The following is a 15204-nucleotide window of genomic DNA, read 5'->3' as shown; positions in this document are numbered from 1 at the left end:
AAGCTGTGGAACAGACATGAAGCTGTGGAACAGACATGAAGCTGTGGAACAAACATGAAGCTGTGGAACAGACATGAAGCTGTGGAACAGACATGAAGCTGTGGAACAGACATGAAGCTGTGGAACAGACATGAAGCTATGGAACAGACATGAAGCTGTGGAACAGACATGAAGCTGTGGAACAGACATGAAGCTGTGGAACAAACATGAAGCTGTGGAACAGACATGAAGCTGTGGAACAGACATGAAGCTCCAGACTCTCAGAGAGAAAAAATAAAAAGTCCCACTCAGGCCTCGCTCAGGGAATCAATACAGAATCTGGAGGATCAGCAGAATCCATGTGAAGGAGGTGGTTTCCCTCCGGAGGCTCAATGACTGAGGTCAGGTTGAAACTGGAGGAGAAGCTCATGTCCGTCCATTTATCCACTGGAATGAAAAACAAACACAACCGGCTCAGCGAGTGGACGAGCGCCGCGGCTCCAGATTCCTGAGAAGACAAGAGAAATTCCCTCCTGAGGAAACGGGAGGAGCAGAGAAGCCTGATCCAACCTGATCACCTGGAAGGAGAACATGGAGCCGCCCGGAGTCCCAGCATCTTCTGGGCGGAGTTTCCTTTTCCTTATCAGTCGCCATCGAACTGACGCTCGCTGACAGAGGCTGTCGTTCCACCGCCATCTTGTCTGGAGAGCGTCTGAGACTTTTTGGCCGTGGTCGAGGTGTGTGTGTGTCTGTGTGTCTGTGTGTGTGTGTGCGTGTGTGTCTGTGTGTGTGTCTGTGTGTGTGTGTGTGTGTGTGTGTGTGTGTGTGTGTGTGTATACATCTCAGCTTGAGGAGTCGGTGCTGTAAAGCTGCTCGTCCCGCCTCAGCCAATGTCAACAGCCGAGCGCATAACTTCCCATGAGCCTTTTCCCCTAGAAGGTAACTGGAAGGCTGCTGTGCTAGACCGGCTGCATACGACTGTGTGTGTGTGTGTTTGTGTGTGTGTGTGTGCATGCTGTGTTGTAGCACCGATGTTGGCACACAGTGTGTGTTTTAGAAGATAACTACCAGAACTGGTCTGTGTCTCTGTGTGTGTGTGTGTGTGTGTGTGTGTGTGTGTGTGTGTGTGTGTGTGTGTGTGTGTGTGTGTGTGTGTGTGTGTGTGTGTGTGTGTGTGTGTGTGTGTGTGTGTGTGTGTGTGTGTGTGTGTGTGTGTGTGTGTGTGTGTGTGTGTGTGTGTGTGTGTGTGTGTGTGTGTTTTTACATGCGTGCTGGTGTCTTGCTTTTATTCATGGGGGCATTCTTCACCCTGTGTGTGTGTTTTTGTTTTAAATGCACGTGCACATGCAGCATGAAGTCTAACACACACACAGATGCACACTGTGTATGGTTGTGTATGTTTGTGTTTGTGTGTATGGGTGTGTGTGTGTTGAAAAAAGCAACACATACCAGCACAGGTACAGTCGGTGTGTGACTGTTGGTTCAGTGTGTGTCTGTGTGTGTCTGTGTTGGCTCGGTGTGTGTCTGTGTGTGTGTGTTGGCTCAGTGTGTGTCTGTGTGTGTGCAGCAGAGCAGAGTGGCGGCTCTAATGCGATTACGTCCCTTGTCTCCGTGCAGAACTGATAAGGTATTAGAGGGCGGGCCGTGATGAGATTTAAATTAATTCAGCCTCCATTCAAATTCACCATGAGATGAGCTGCTCCATTATTTGGCCTTCAGCTCCTCCCTCCTCCCTCCTCCCTGCTCCCTCCTCCCTCCATCCCTCCTTCCTTCTCCCCTTTTCTTCTACTCGTCTCATCACACCCCTCCTTCGTGTCTCCCTTTAATCCCTCTGCCTCTCCTCCTGAGCAATCGTCTTCCATCCCTTCGTCTCATTCCCTCCTTCATCCCCTGTTCTTTTACTCCTCTTTTACTCCTTCTCCTCTCGTGACACACCTCCTTCTGTCTCTCCCACCTTCGTCACTTCCAACAATTCCTCTTCTTCCTCTCCTCCTATCCGTCCTTCCTTTTTTTTTCTCCCTCCTTCCAGCCCTCTATCTCCTTCCTTCTTTTCGGGACTCCCCTCCTTTCTCGTCTTTTCTGAATCTTCTCCTTCCTGTCTTCCATTCCACCACCTCCTCTCTTCCCTCCCTCCTTCCTCCCCTTTTCTTGACGCACCCTATTCCGTCATCTCCCTCTGTGCATTTTCCTCCCTTTCTCCCTTCCTCTCTCCTTTCATTCCTCTTTCTCCCTCCTTCCTCTTTCCTTCTCTCCTCCTGAGTTTTCTTCCTCCATCCCTCAATCCTCTTTTATCTTTCTGTCTCCTTTCCTCCTCCCATTGTTAAATTCTTCTTTTTTCATTCCTCCTCTTCCCTCCTTCCCTCTATTTCCTCTTTTACTTCTTCCTTGTTTACTGTTATTCTGTTTCCTCCCCTTGTTCATCCATCATTTCTTCTCCCCTCTTTTCTCATCTATACCTTCTTATATCTTTTTCTCTCTTTTATCTCCCTTCATTCCTTTCTCCTTCCCTCCATTCTTCACCTTCTCATTCCCTTTTTCCTATACCTCCTTTTTTGGTCTCATTTCAGTTTTTCCTCTCCTGTGTCTTATCTTTATCTCTCCTCCTTCCCTCCTTAATGTATCCCTCCATTCCCCCTTCCCTTTCACATCCTTTATTCCTCTCTCCATTCAGCTCCTCTTTCTGAATCCCCTCCTTCTTCCTCCCCTCAGTCCTCCATCCTTAATATCTTTATTTCTCTATATGTGAAATTAATTTCTATTTCCTCCTTCCTGTTTCCTTCTTCAATTCTCTCTCCAATATCACTCCTTCATTTCCTCCCGTCTTCTTCTTCTTTTCTTCACTTCCTCCCCTCTTACCTAAATCATCTCCTTCCTCCTCCCCTGCTTTCCTTCCCCTCTCAATTAAAATCCTCCTCCCCTCTCCCCATCCCTCCTTCTCCTATGAGTCACCCCCCCCCCCATCTCCCCCTCCACCCGCTTCCTTCTTATCCCTCCTTCCCCTGGTTTTACTCCTCTTTAACAAAACATGTAACCAAATGGAGTGAGTGAGTGTGTGTGTGTGTGTGTGTGTGAGAGGGTGTGTGTGTGTGTGTGTGCGTGTGCGTGTGTGTGTGTGTGAGAGGTGTGTGTGTGTGTGTGTGTGTGTGTGTGTGTGTGTGTGTGTGTGTGTGTGTGTGTGTGTGTGTGTGTGTGTGTGTGTGTGTGTGTGTGTGTGTAAGGGAGGGAGCATCCCTGCAATCTTGCCATACCCTGTGCATGCATATTAATGTATTTCTGAATCCCTCAGTGTGTGTGTCTGTGTGTCTGTGTGTGTGTGAATATGTGTGTGTCCTTCGCAGTAACTTAAGTCAGTAACTGATGGCCACAACTCTTCTGGTCAGACGATGTTGAACAGTCGATTTTTATTCGAACTTTTTTCTGAAAATGTAAAATAAATATTGAATGAGAATCTTTGCTTGTATAAAAATGTGTATTAGTTACATTACATTTCATTTAGCTGACGCTTTTATCCAAAGCGACTTACAATAAGTGCATAGTTCAGAGGGGTCAGAGGTCACCGCCTGCAGGTGGCGTCCCTGGAACATCATTGTGAGCTGCAGCTCTCGCTCTCTGCTCAAAATGAGTTTTCCCAAAATTTCTGCTTAATCTGGAGCCACACATGGGGGGGGGGGGGGTATGGCTGCGACAATTAGTAAACGTCTCAATTTGCATAATCATAATCACTTTATTTGATTGAATAGCTGCAGCCGTCCCGAGCAGCGAGCGAGCACACGAGGAAACCTCCAAACCTCCGACCCCCCCACTGGGCGACGCCATCCAGACAACCAGCAGCTCATCAGCACCAGCACCTGCAGATCACTGGTTCCCAGTCTGAGGCAGGAGAGCGTGCCTGGAACCAGAAGAGAGGACGTTCAGCTCGTTCACCTGAACGCCACCGACCCACCGCCGGCGCCCCCACACACACTGCAACTTCTTCTTCTCTGGTCAAGATCCTCGGGTCATCAATCATTCATCTGATTTATTTAAAGAGTCAGTTGATATAAAAAACATGACTTTCTGCGTTTGAATATTTCACCGAGTCTTAAAGACGGAGGAGAGTGTGTGCGTCTGTGTGTGTGTGTGTGTGTGTGTGTGTGTCACTGACCTTGTGTTTGTCAATTTGTCTTCTTCCTCGTCTGTTTATCCCTGTTTCACTCATCCCCCCCCCCTCCATCCTGCCTCCACACTCTTTTGTGTTTCCTTATCAATCACTTCTCCACTCTTACTTTCCTCTCCTCCTCTTCTCTCTTCCTCTATCGACCTCTCTACCTCTCTACCTCTCTACCTCTCTTCCTCTCTTCCTCTCATCCTCTCCTCTCTTCCTCTATCTACCTCTCTACCTCTCTACCTCTCTACCTCTCTACCTCTCTACCTCTCTTCCTCTCATCCTCTCCTCTCTTCCTCTATCTACCTCTCTTCCTCTCTTCCTCTCCTCTCTTCCTCTATCTACCTCTCTTACTCTCTTCCTCTATCTACCTATATTCCTCTCTTCTCTTCTTCTCTTCCTCTCCTTCTCTTCTCTCTTCCTCTATTTCCCTCTCTTCCTCTCTTCTCTTCCTCTTTTCTTCTCTTCCTCTCCTCCTCTTCCTCTCCTTGTTTCCTTTATTTTCCCCACATTGAAATCAGAATACGATGCTGCTCTTTGCTCATTTATTTATTTATGCTTCTTTCATTTTATCTATTTAATTTTTCCCTGGTTAGCAGTTTAGCCTTGAGTTTGGAGCAAGGAGAGGTTCTTCCGCTGGAGGACTCGGGTTCAAGCCTCCTGCACAGGCAGACCTCCTTGCTCAAGGGCCCTTCAGCAAGGCACTGAATGCCGACTCCGACCTCTGGCTCCTGGTGCAGCACTGAGGATTTATCACGAGCTGAATTCAGCCTCGGTGTTTTAGAGAAGAGGCCGGAGAGGAGCAGCATGTCGACCACGGCTGAATGATGAACTCAGCTTTCATCACAATGAGGAGGAATTAGAAATAAGAGACGAGGCCGAGGAGAAGAGACGCGCTAACAAGCGGCACGCGCATGGAGCTCTTTCAGAAATCAGTGCAATCAGAGCATCGGCAGAATCCGATTGATTCATAAACAAAAAACAACATTCATAATATTTCAGCATGGCCTAATCCTAATATTACCATGGAAACAAGGTTTAGGTCGACCGACAGGAAGTGTGTGTGCGTGTCCCCACATCGCAGCTAATCTGACACACGAGATAAGAGCTCGTCCAAGTCCTGAGATCAGATGTTCACGTTGAGCCAATCACAGAGAAGCATCTTCACAGCTCATAACTAGGTTCTGATGTGTGAGTGGACTTTTGCTCTTTACAAAATACCTAACTCCTAAGTCATAACTCATAACTACTAACTATTAACCCCTAACTACTAACTCCTAACCTCTAACCCTGAACCTCTAACCTCTAACCTCTAACCCCTAACTACTAAAACCTAACCTCTAACCTCTAACCCTGAACCTCTAACCCTGAACCCTAACTTATCATCAGCTAGCGAGTCACATGTAGCTGAAGAGTATTTCTCTCTGTGAATGATTCCCCCGGTCCCTTGAGAAGAACTTCACAGACTAGAATCACTGTCCTGTGGTTGTTTGTCTTCACTCACCTGGGACATCACATTAGTTCACTCTGACCTTTGACCTCAGAATCAGTTTATCTGTAAGTCGGACTGAGTGCTCTTACTAACTGTGAAGAGGGTCCCTCGAGGCGTTCTGCAGAAATCGTGTTCACCACAGTACGTACATCACGAGCATCCTCCGGCCACTAGGGGTCGCAGTTTCCTTTTATACATCCAACTGGGATAATTGACTCTTAATCTGAATTTGATGATCATGTGATCTGATCATGTGATCTGTGAACAGGAAGTGACTTCCTTCCCGTCGGTCGTGTTGTGGTGCAGATGAACCAGCGGCGTTGTGAGACAGAGTGAATGTGTGAGGAGCGACGCACTGTGACTGACAAAAGTTTATTACAAGTCTCTCTATGGAGTTCCCCCCCAGCAGCCCCCCCCCCCCCTCCACGCCCGGCACCACAAATGTTTCTTGGCAGCTTGTAAAGAGCCTCTGAGGCAGCATTTCAGCCCATGTGACAGTTAAAGCCTCCACACAGACCAACACTAATGGAATTCTCCTCGGCGAGTCCCCCCCCCCCCCCCCCCCCCCCGCCACCAAAGAATGCAATATACCCCCAGCAGCGCTTTTATGCTCACAAGTACCATCGCTGGACGGTTACTTACATTTACATTTTGGTCGGACTCATCCGGAACGGCGGTGGAAGAAGCTTGGATTCCTGAAGAGTGCGAGTGAAGAAGCAAGAAGGAAGCAGGAAGGAAGCAGGAAGGAAGCAGGAAGGAAGCAAGAAGGAAGCAGGAAGGAAGCAGGAAGGAAGCAGGAAGGAAGCAAGAAGGAAGCAAGAAGGAAGCAGGAAGGAAGCAGGAAGGAAGCAGGAAGGAAGCAGATAGGAAGCGAGAAGGAAGCGAGAAGGAAGCGGATAGGAAGCTTGATCTGCTGTGATCCCTGCGTGAGCGTGAAGAAACCCGACCAGGAGACGAGAGGGAAGCTGATCTCCTGTCTGTGGACCACCTGCTTTTAAAACACCAAACCTTAGATCATCATCATCATCATCATCACTGATGATAAAATAAACTGAAACACAAACTTTAGTTTAATGTTGATATGATAAACATCCCCAATAAAATGTTTGATAGTATTTTCATTCTTTATCGGAGGTCGATCCAAACGTCAAGTCGGGACAAAGTGTGTCCTCGTGCTTCTGTCCAGGGAAGAGACGGTTTCCGTTCTGCTTCACTGTGATTGGACAGTTTCTACCGTGAGCTTCACATCGTGATCATGAAGATCATGAAGATCATGAAGATCAACAAGATCAAGAAGATCATGAAGATCTCACACTGTAATATTAACCATCGGCCCTTCACCGTGGTTCATCCTAAAACCGGTTACCGTTTTATCCCTGGCCAAAAATGTGAGGACACTCAAACACAGTTGTCCTCTGGTCCCAGTCTGTCCAGCAGATGTGGGACCTGACTGGTTCCAGATAATGAGGTTCAGCGCCCAGTTGGTTGAGGCCAGGACGCTGTGCTGCCGAGTTCTTTCCCACCAAACTTGGACCAGGATTTCTCTATGAAGAGCTGGGAGGACACCGAGGACTACAGCTCGAGACGTAGAGCGGACAACCACAGGGTTGGGGGTTCAATCCTCTGTCCACAGGATGAAATGTCCTTGAGCAAGACACAGAGAGACACATGTCTGTCCATGTGGTGTTTCCAACATGACACAGATCCTGTGGATACAAACGTGATGCATCTGTGGAAAGTGAAATACCTTCACGTAATCTTTGTCAGAATAAAGCACCGGCTGCCTATGGCTCAGATTATCCTTCAAAAAGAAATAAAATGTTCTTTTTAATAGAAAGTCCGTTCACTAAATCCCCATAGAGGAATTAGTGAGCCATTAAAATCTGCTGTTTGGTGGAACCTTTTATCCAAAGCTCCTCACAGGAGCCTGAGGGCAAAGGTCACAGGGACACTTCCTGTGTCCCAGTGTTCCCACAGTTCAACGTCAACATGCTGTCGCTGGTTTTGATGGTGTTGCTGGTTTTGATGGTGTTGCTGGTTTTGATGCTGTTGCTGGTTTTGATGCTGTTGCTGGTTTAGATACTGTTGCTGGTTTTGATGCTGTTGCTGGTTTTGATGCGTTCACTGAGGCTGGTTTAGATGCTGTTGCTGGTTTAGATGCTGTTGCTGGTTTTGATGCTGTTGCTGGTTTTGATGCTGTTGCTGGTTTTGATGCTGTTGCTGGTTTTGATGCTGTTGCTGGTTTAGATGCTGTTGCTGGTTTTGATGCTGTTGCTGGTTTTGATGCGTTCACAGAGGCTGGTTTAGATGCTGTTGCTGGTTTTGATGGTGTTGCTGGTTTTGATGCTGTTGCTGGTTTAGATGCTGTTGCTGGTTTAGATGCTGTTGCTGGTTTTGATGGTGTTGCTGGTTTTGATGCTGTTGCTGGTTTAGATGCTGTTGCTGGTTTAGATGCTGTTGCTGGTTTTGATGCGTTCACTGAGGCTGGTTTTGGAATCTTGTCATTTCTTTCTTCTTTTCTAAAGTTTTCTGTGCTTTTGTTTTGAAACTTTCCTCTAGCAGTCATGTGACGTTGTGTCACGGTGACTCGTGGTTGATGCCGTGAGGCGGCGTGGACCGGCTGCACTGACCTATATACAAGTGAATATAAGTCTGTGCACAGTCTCTCAGGCTTATAGCAGCTCATGGCTGGATGGAGACGGGCTGTGTTAGATGAGGACAAACACACACACACTCACACACACACACACACACACACTCACACACTCACACACACACACACACATATGGAGACACTCACGCACACACTTGGAAATATGTACACGTGACGTGAGGACATGCATATGCACGAGAGGCTTAATCAGGCACACACGCTAGATTGAACTTGTGCATATGAACAGACACACACACACACACACACACACGTAATGTACACACCTACACAAACACATATATAAGTGAACACACACGCACACAATGCCTCATGCATGTTTAATAGAGCCGTCTCTCTCTCTCTACACCTCTTTTGTTTCTGTCCTCCGTCTCTTTCTCGTCCTCCTCTGACCTCCCTGAGCAGAACAGATCAACCTGACGTCTTCACAGAGGACACTCCCATAATTCACTCCTCCTCCTCCTCCTCCTCCCTTCTTTTCTTTATCTTTTCCTTTTCATCCTTACGTCTCCTCCTCTGTTCTCTGTATTTCTCTTTCCTTTCATCCTTTCTCCACAGTCTAGCTTTTGTTTCTCTTTGTTCCCCCCTCCTTGTTTCTGCTTATCTTTCCTTCCTCTTTAGCTCCTCTCCCTCGATGTTTCACCTCTGCTCCTCCAGATCTGAAGCCTGGTGTCGTTTCACCTCCTGCAGGAGCAGTCGGGTGTCACCTCCTCTGAAGGCTCCGGTGATGACGCCATGTTTGGCCTCAAAAAGTTTTCATCACCTGCTCTGAATACAGAGATGTTCCTCTGACCTCCGGCTTTACAATGGCTTTTGCCACTGTCTCCTCCTCCTCCTCCTCCTCCTCCTCCTCCTTCTCCTCCTCTTCCTCCTCCTCCTCCTCCTCCTGCTGTGGCCTTCTCCCAGGGTTGTCGGGCAGCAGCTGGAGTTCTGCTCAAGGGAACTTTCCCAGGGACAAACTGGAGCCTTCTGATAGACCTGTTATAACTTTGAACCTGGTGAACCGCTGGGCGCCTCGTACGCAGCTTTAACCGGGAGTTTGATCCCCAGAGGTTTTTTATTCTCATTTCAGCTCTTCCTCATTCTTTTTCCATTTCTCAGTTCTCTGTTGCTCCTCCTTTCACCTGCTCCTCTGACCTCCTCCCTCTTTTATTTTCTTTCTTCCTCTCAGGTTTGTGACCTCCTCCTTCTAACCTACACCCCCTTTTTCCTTTCATCCTCTCTTCCTCCCTCCTTCCTCCCTCTGTCCTTCTCTTCTCAGACCTCATCTCTCCGGACTCCTATTTCTGTCTGTTCTCCTCTCTTCATCCTCCTCTTATTCAACTGCCCTCTTCACCCTTTCCTGACCTCCTCCTCCTCTTCCTCCTTTCACCACCTGTTTCTCTTTCCACGCTCCACCTTCTTCTCCCCCTTCTCTTCTTCCTTGTCCCCTCCTGACCTCCTCTCTCCTCCTCTTTTCTCTCCTTCTCTGTTGTAGAAGAAATAAACCCTGCTCCTCCTCTACCCCCTCCTGACCTCCCCTCTCTCGCTCTTCTCTTCTCAGTGTCGCCCCCTCTCTTCTCCCTCCTGACCTCCCTCCTCCTTTCCTCCTCCTCCCTCCTCCTCTCCTCCTCATTAGCACCTGAGCTACCGGCCTGGTTAATATTCGGCAGCACCTCGCTGTCTCTCCTGCGCTGCTGTTGCCGTGGTAACACCATGGAAGCACCGCTCTGTCTCTTTCCTAATTTTTTTACCCCACCCCCCCCCACCCCCCTCTCCCCACCCCCCCATCCACCCTCTACACCCTTCACTTTTTAATGAGTCACACGCATCCATTAAACGTTAGCATGGAGGATGGCGGGGGGGCGGACTCGAGGGCAAAGTGGCGCTTCGAGACACAAAACTCAAAATTTAAGACGTAAATAAAAATAAGTTTTTATTTCTTTTTAAAAAGACACAAAAAATCAGTGTTTCTACAAATTTACAGTCATTGTGTGTCTGAGATGTTTGTGTACGGTCGCTCGGTCCAAGGACGCCGCAACTTTGGTTTATTTATTTGCTCCTCTAACAGTGTGTGTCTGTGTGTGTCTGGGGGGGGGGTCGGGGCTGTTTGGACAGAGGCCTTGGCCTTGATGAAGTTCTTTAAAGCTGCTAATTGTATTTCATTCATATTTCATGGTCACGGGGGGCAGACAGTTTTGCCGAGGGAGAATTGATAGAATGTCAGGTGTGTGTGTGTGTCTGTGTGTGTGTGTTTGTGTGTGTTACATTCCTAAACCATGGCCATGTGGTGCTGGTGGGTATTTGTGTAGCTTTAAGTGTGTTTCTTGCATCCGTCCATTGTGACAGCTGGAGGTCACGGACATTTTGTGTGTTTGTGTGTTTGTGTGTTGGTCCAGATTTGTTGTCCTACGACAAACCACACAGTGTGTGTGCAGTTGTTTCACTGCAGCGTTGTCTTGATTGTCACCGATCTTGACCTCTGACCCCTCGTGAACTGTTTCCACAACATAATCAAATCTATTCACTCACATTCATTGTGTGATTCATCTCCTGACTCTGGATCTTTATTCACTTAAATAAAGTGAAATGAAAGATAATGTGAAACCAAAATTACAAAAACACGTCAAGTCTTCAGAATTGTCTGGTGACAGATTTATAATATCAGACGTGATGGAGTTAGTTTCCAGTGAAGCCTTCTCTGTGCAGAGCTCGTCCTCCTCTCGTCCCCTCGTCCTCTCGTCCCCTCGTCCCCTCGTCCTCTCGTCCCCTCCTCCTCTCGTCCTCCTCTCCTCCTCTTGTCCTCCTCTCGTCCTCTCGTCCCCTCGTCCCCTCGTCCTCTCGTCCTCTCGTCCCCTCGTCCCCTCGTCCCCTCGTCCTCTCGTCCCCTCCTCCTCTCGTCCTCCTCTCCTCCTCTTGTCCTCCTCTCGTCCTCTCGTCCCCTCGTCCTCTCGTCCCCTCGTCCCCTCGTCCCCTTGTCCCCTTGTCCCCTCGCTCTCCTTGCAGCCCCTCGTCCTCTCGTCCCCTTGTCCCCTCGTCCCCTTGTCCCCTCGTCCCCTCGTCCTCCTTGCAGCCCCTCGTCCTCTCGTCCCCTCGTCCCCTCGTCCCCTCGTCCCCTCCAGTTTGCCCTTGTTCCAGTAAAACGTCTTTAACCCTCCTATTAGCACACTTGGCTCCTTCCGATCTGCCTCCCCTCCTCCTAATTTGTCATTTCATTTCCCAGGATGTTTCCTCATTACCTTCCCTTCCTCCCCGAGTTGTTTCATGTCTCCTCGACACCCTTTAGTCTCCGGGACGTCCTTGTTCGTGTCCGTCTCTCCGTCAAAGGGAGGAGACTCTTTGTGGTTTGACGGATGATTTGCTTTAACCTTCGTGTAGGTGAATGGGATTTGTAAAAGCTGCAGTGGACCCGGCGTTCCCGGCTGATCCTGGGTCAGTGTCAGTGTCAGAGGAAGGATGTGTCCTGTCCTGGCCTTAGAGGGGGGGGGGGGGCTGTTCTTAGCAAACTGCTGTCCGTACTGAGTGTTTCTATCTGAAGTGGATCTGGATCAGATCTATGTTTTGGTCGAGCCTCACCTGCCTCTCTGAAGCTAATTTGAAAATCACTGTTGTCGCTGCTGCAGTTTTATTATTTCCTCGTAATCACTGAGTTCACGCTCCGAACAAATACTGTACGAGTAATTACCGGGCTGCCCCCCCCCGTCAGGAGCTGAACTGGAGTCAGCCGATCCAGTGAAGCAGCAGAACCTGACACGGTGGTCTTCTCTCTGGAGCTGGTTCTGGTTCCTCGTCGACAGGAAGCAGCTCCGTGTGATTCTCATTTCCTTCCTCTGCTGTGTCTTCTTCTCTTTCTCCTCTTCCTCCGGTGGCATCAGTTCTGTCTCTCCTCCTACTCGCTCCTTCTTTCCCTCCTCAGCGTTGATCTGCGTGTCTTCTTCCTCTCTCGGCTCCCTCCACCTCTTCCTATACATAGACTCTCTGCTCGCTTCTCTTCACCTCCACCTACACTCTCTTCCTGCTGTTTTATCTCCTTCTCCATCTGCCTCCCTCGTTTCCCACTTCACCTCTGGCAACAGCTGGATCTCTGGCAAAGTATTTAGAAGAAGAGCGTCGTGTACAGAGGATGAGACGGAAGCTTTTCTTTATTCTCTCAGTATTTTACCTGTTTGTTTATCTATGGATTATTTATGGTTCCTCAGAATCTCAGTTGATGTCTCTTCACAGCCAGATGTGCATCTCCTTCAGCGTCTATGAATTCTGGATGCTTTTATGTGATAACTGGATTTTTGATCATCCATAGAGGAAAGTCCTAAAGCTGTGACTCTGGCTCAGGTCAGAATTCACAGTATCAGTTTGTACTTTGGAGATGAAGCAGGAGTTTTCAGGACACAGATACTGCAGTTTTCTCTCATGTCGCAGGATGTACTGAAATTGACGACCTCAGAAAGTGGGTTGCTCATGAAATACTGATTACATAGTTTATTTTGTCTGACTTACTAAAACCCAAAGGTATTTAATTTAAAGGATAAAAGACCAAGAAAAATAGCACAACCTCGTTTTTCAGATGCTGCAGAGCAGAGACGTGTCTGTATCTGTGCCAGTTTCAAACTTTATTCTTATTCTATATCGTAGTTTGGTGATTTTTAATATTTCCTCTAATCCTCAGTGTTAAAGAGTCTCACAGGACGGACGGTCAGTCCTCGTGGTCCGACCTGCTCAGCATGTAAAAACTGACTCAGTCACAAACACTATTTAAACAAAGTCATTTTAAATTTTTACCTCATTCTCGAAATGAAAAAACTACTTTGACCGTTTTCATGTTACTGCACTTTATTTAAAAAAAAAACAATTAATAAAACAACTTGGAATTTTTAACTTTATTCTCAACATTTAAAAAAAATTTTTCAAAATGGAAAAAGGAAATTCAATTTTTTTTTCACTTCAACATTTTCTTTTTTCAACATTTGGACTTTTTCAACAAAATTAAGAACAGACAATTGTGACGGAATTCACAAAATAAAAGAAGAAATTCCTGGTTCATCGCCGTCCAATCAGGTTCGGTCTCAACATTTCAAGGTCGTCTCTTGTGGATTCTTTTATTCTGAAGTTCAAGAAGCTTTGAGGTTGAAGTCTAGTGATGAAATCTCATCATCTGAAGACAAAAGTCTCACTGCACCAGGAGACGAGGGGACAGGACTCAGGACGCCGGTGTTCAGGCAGCGAGAGCATGAAATATGTCCAACATTAAGTGACACTGGGGACCAATCACAGCTCGTCCAGCTCTAATGAAGGGTTGGAATACTCTGCTTTTTCTGGCAAATGGGTTTTGTCCCCCGAAGGACCAGGACACCTTTCAAAGCTTCGACTTCGCTGAGGGGGAAAACTAAACCTCATTTATCTCATGAGTTTTGTGATATTTCATCGAATAATATCTATCTCCCTCCTCCTCGCTCGCCCTCTTCATCTGCTGTCGTCTTTCATGTCTGTCTCTCTCTCTCGTCCTAAGTGCTATGTTGTTCCTCTCTCCTCCTTCTTTATGTTTCTCTGCCTTCTCCCCTCCATCGTACTCTCGTCCTTTCTTTCTGTCTCTCTCTTTCTTTCTGTCTCTCTGTCTCTCTCTGTCTCTCTCTCTCTCTCTCTCTGTCTCTCTCTCTGTCTCTCTCTCTCTCTCTCTCTCTCTCTCTCTCACTCTACCAGGCCATGGCCTAGTTAAAACGTCTTCTGCTTTGTGTCCGCTCTCTTTCATCAGCTTGGAAGTTTTTTAGACGCTCCCCTCTTTCTCTTTCTCTTTGTCTCTCTGCTTCTGCCTCTGTCTCTCGTCCTCTTTTATATCCCCCCCCCCCCCCCGGCCCCTTTTACCTGCGTTTACCTTTTGTCCTTGTTTTACGTCTCCCCCTCTTCTCTCCCCATATTTATTTTTGCCCGTCTTTCCCTCGGTCTGTCTCCTCTCGTCCTCCGTCTGCTTCCAGCTCCCTCTCCGTTCATTGTGTGGATGATAGCTGTCAGGAGATCTCATCACTGAGTCTCTCTTATTACATGATTACAGGGTAATTATCCTGTGAAGTTGTCTTTGCCCGAAAGTATGAAAGACGCTTAATGTCTTTTTAATGGGGTTTGGAATTTGGAGACTTCTCTTGTCTTCTGTAGTTACTGTGGACTCTTCAATTTATTGCATTTACATGTGACTGTCCTGGAACAACGTGTCCTGATTAAGTGGCACTCGGCTTCATGCTAATGTCCGGGCGCTGCGTTGCTACGAGTTGTCAGTCACACGACTTCTGTCCTCGGCTGTTTCCTGCCAGCGTCTGATTGGAGAGCAGCAGGTGAGGCTCATGTGATGTTCAGGGACAAGTGAGGACAATGAAACCTGGGACGGAGCGTCGGGGGGACAGAATCATGACAAACCTCTGAACTGTCGTGGCCCCGGGTCATCACATCAGCTTTCATTGTATGAATATAAAGATGAAGTGAACTACACGCACCGGGGGGGGGGGGGGGGGGTGCATTGAGTTGTCAGTAACCACAGGAAGTGAAAGCCTGTGTGTTTTCTACAGGTTTCTCTCAGAGACGTTTCACACTCGCAGTTCATTAGATAAACGTCCAGTAACTAAAACTTCATACGCTCTAATACCTGAAACCATATTGCAGCAGCGCAGCACTAAATCCTCCCTCATGAAGCTCATAATGTTTTAGGAGGGAAGATTCAACTTAATGATCATTCTGGACGCGGCAGTTTGTGCTTTAACTGACGAGTGGTTCCTTTATATCCAACATGAAGCTAAATGAGCAGCAGAGTGAAAAGAAGATCTCAGTTCGGTATTGATTCTAAAAACATTTCTTACAAACCAGCTTTCCAGGAGCTTTACGTTGCTTCATATCTAGGAAAGTGTGTTTAAGTGTATTTCGGTACAACAACACGTATACTCTCACTACATGTGA

The sequence above is a fragment of the Platichthys flesus genome, chromosome 17, assembly GCF_949316205.1.
Source record: "Platichthys flesus chromosome 17, fPlaFle2.1, whole genome shotgun sequence".
Classification (NCBI taxonomy): Eukaryota; Metazoa; Chordata; class Actinopteri; order Pleuronectiformes; family Pleuronectidae; genus Platichthys; species Platichthys flesus.
The sequence above is the reverse complement of the archived record's forward strand: the minus strand, read 5'-3'. Positions refer to the sequence as shown.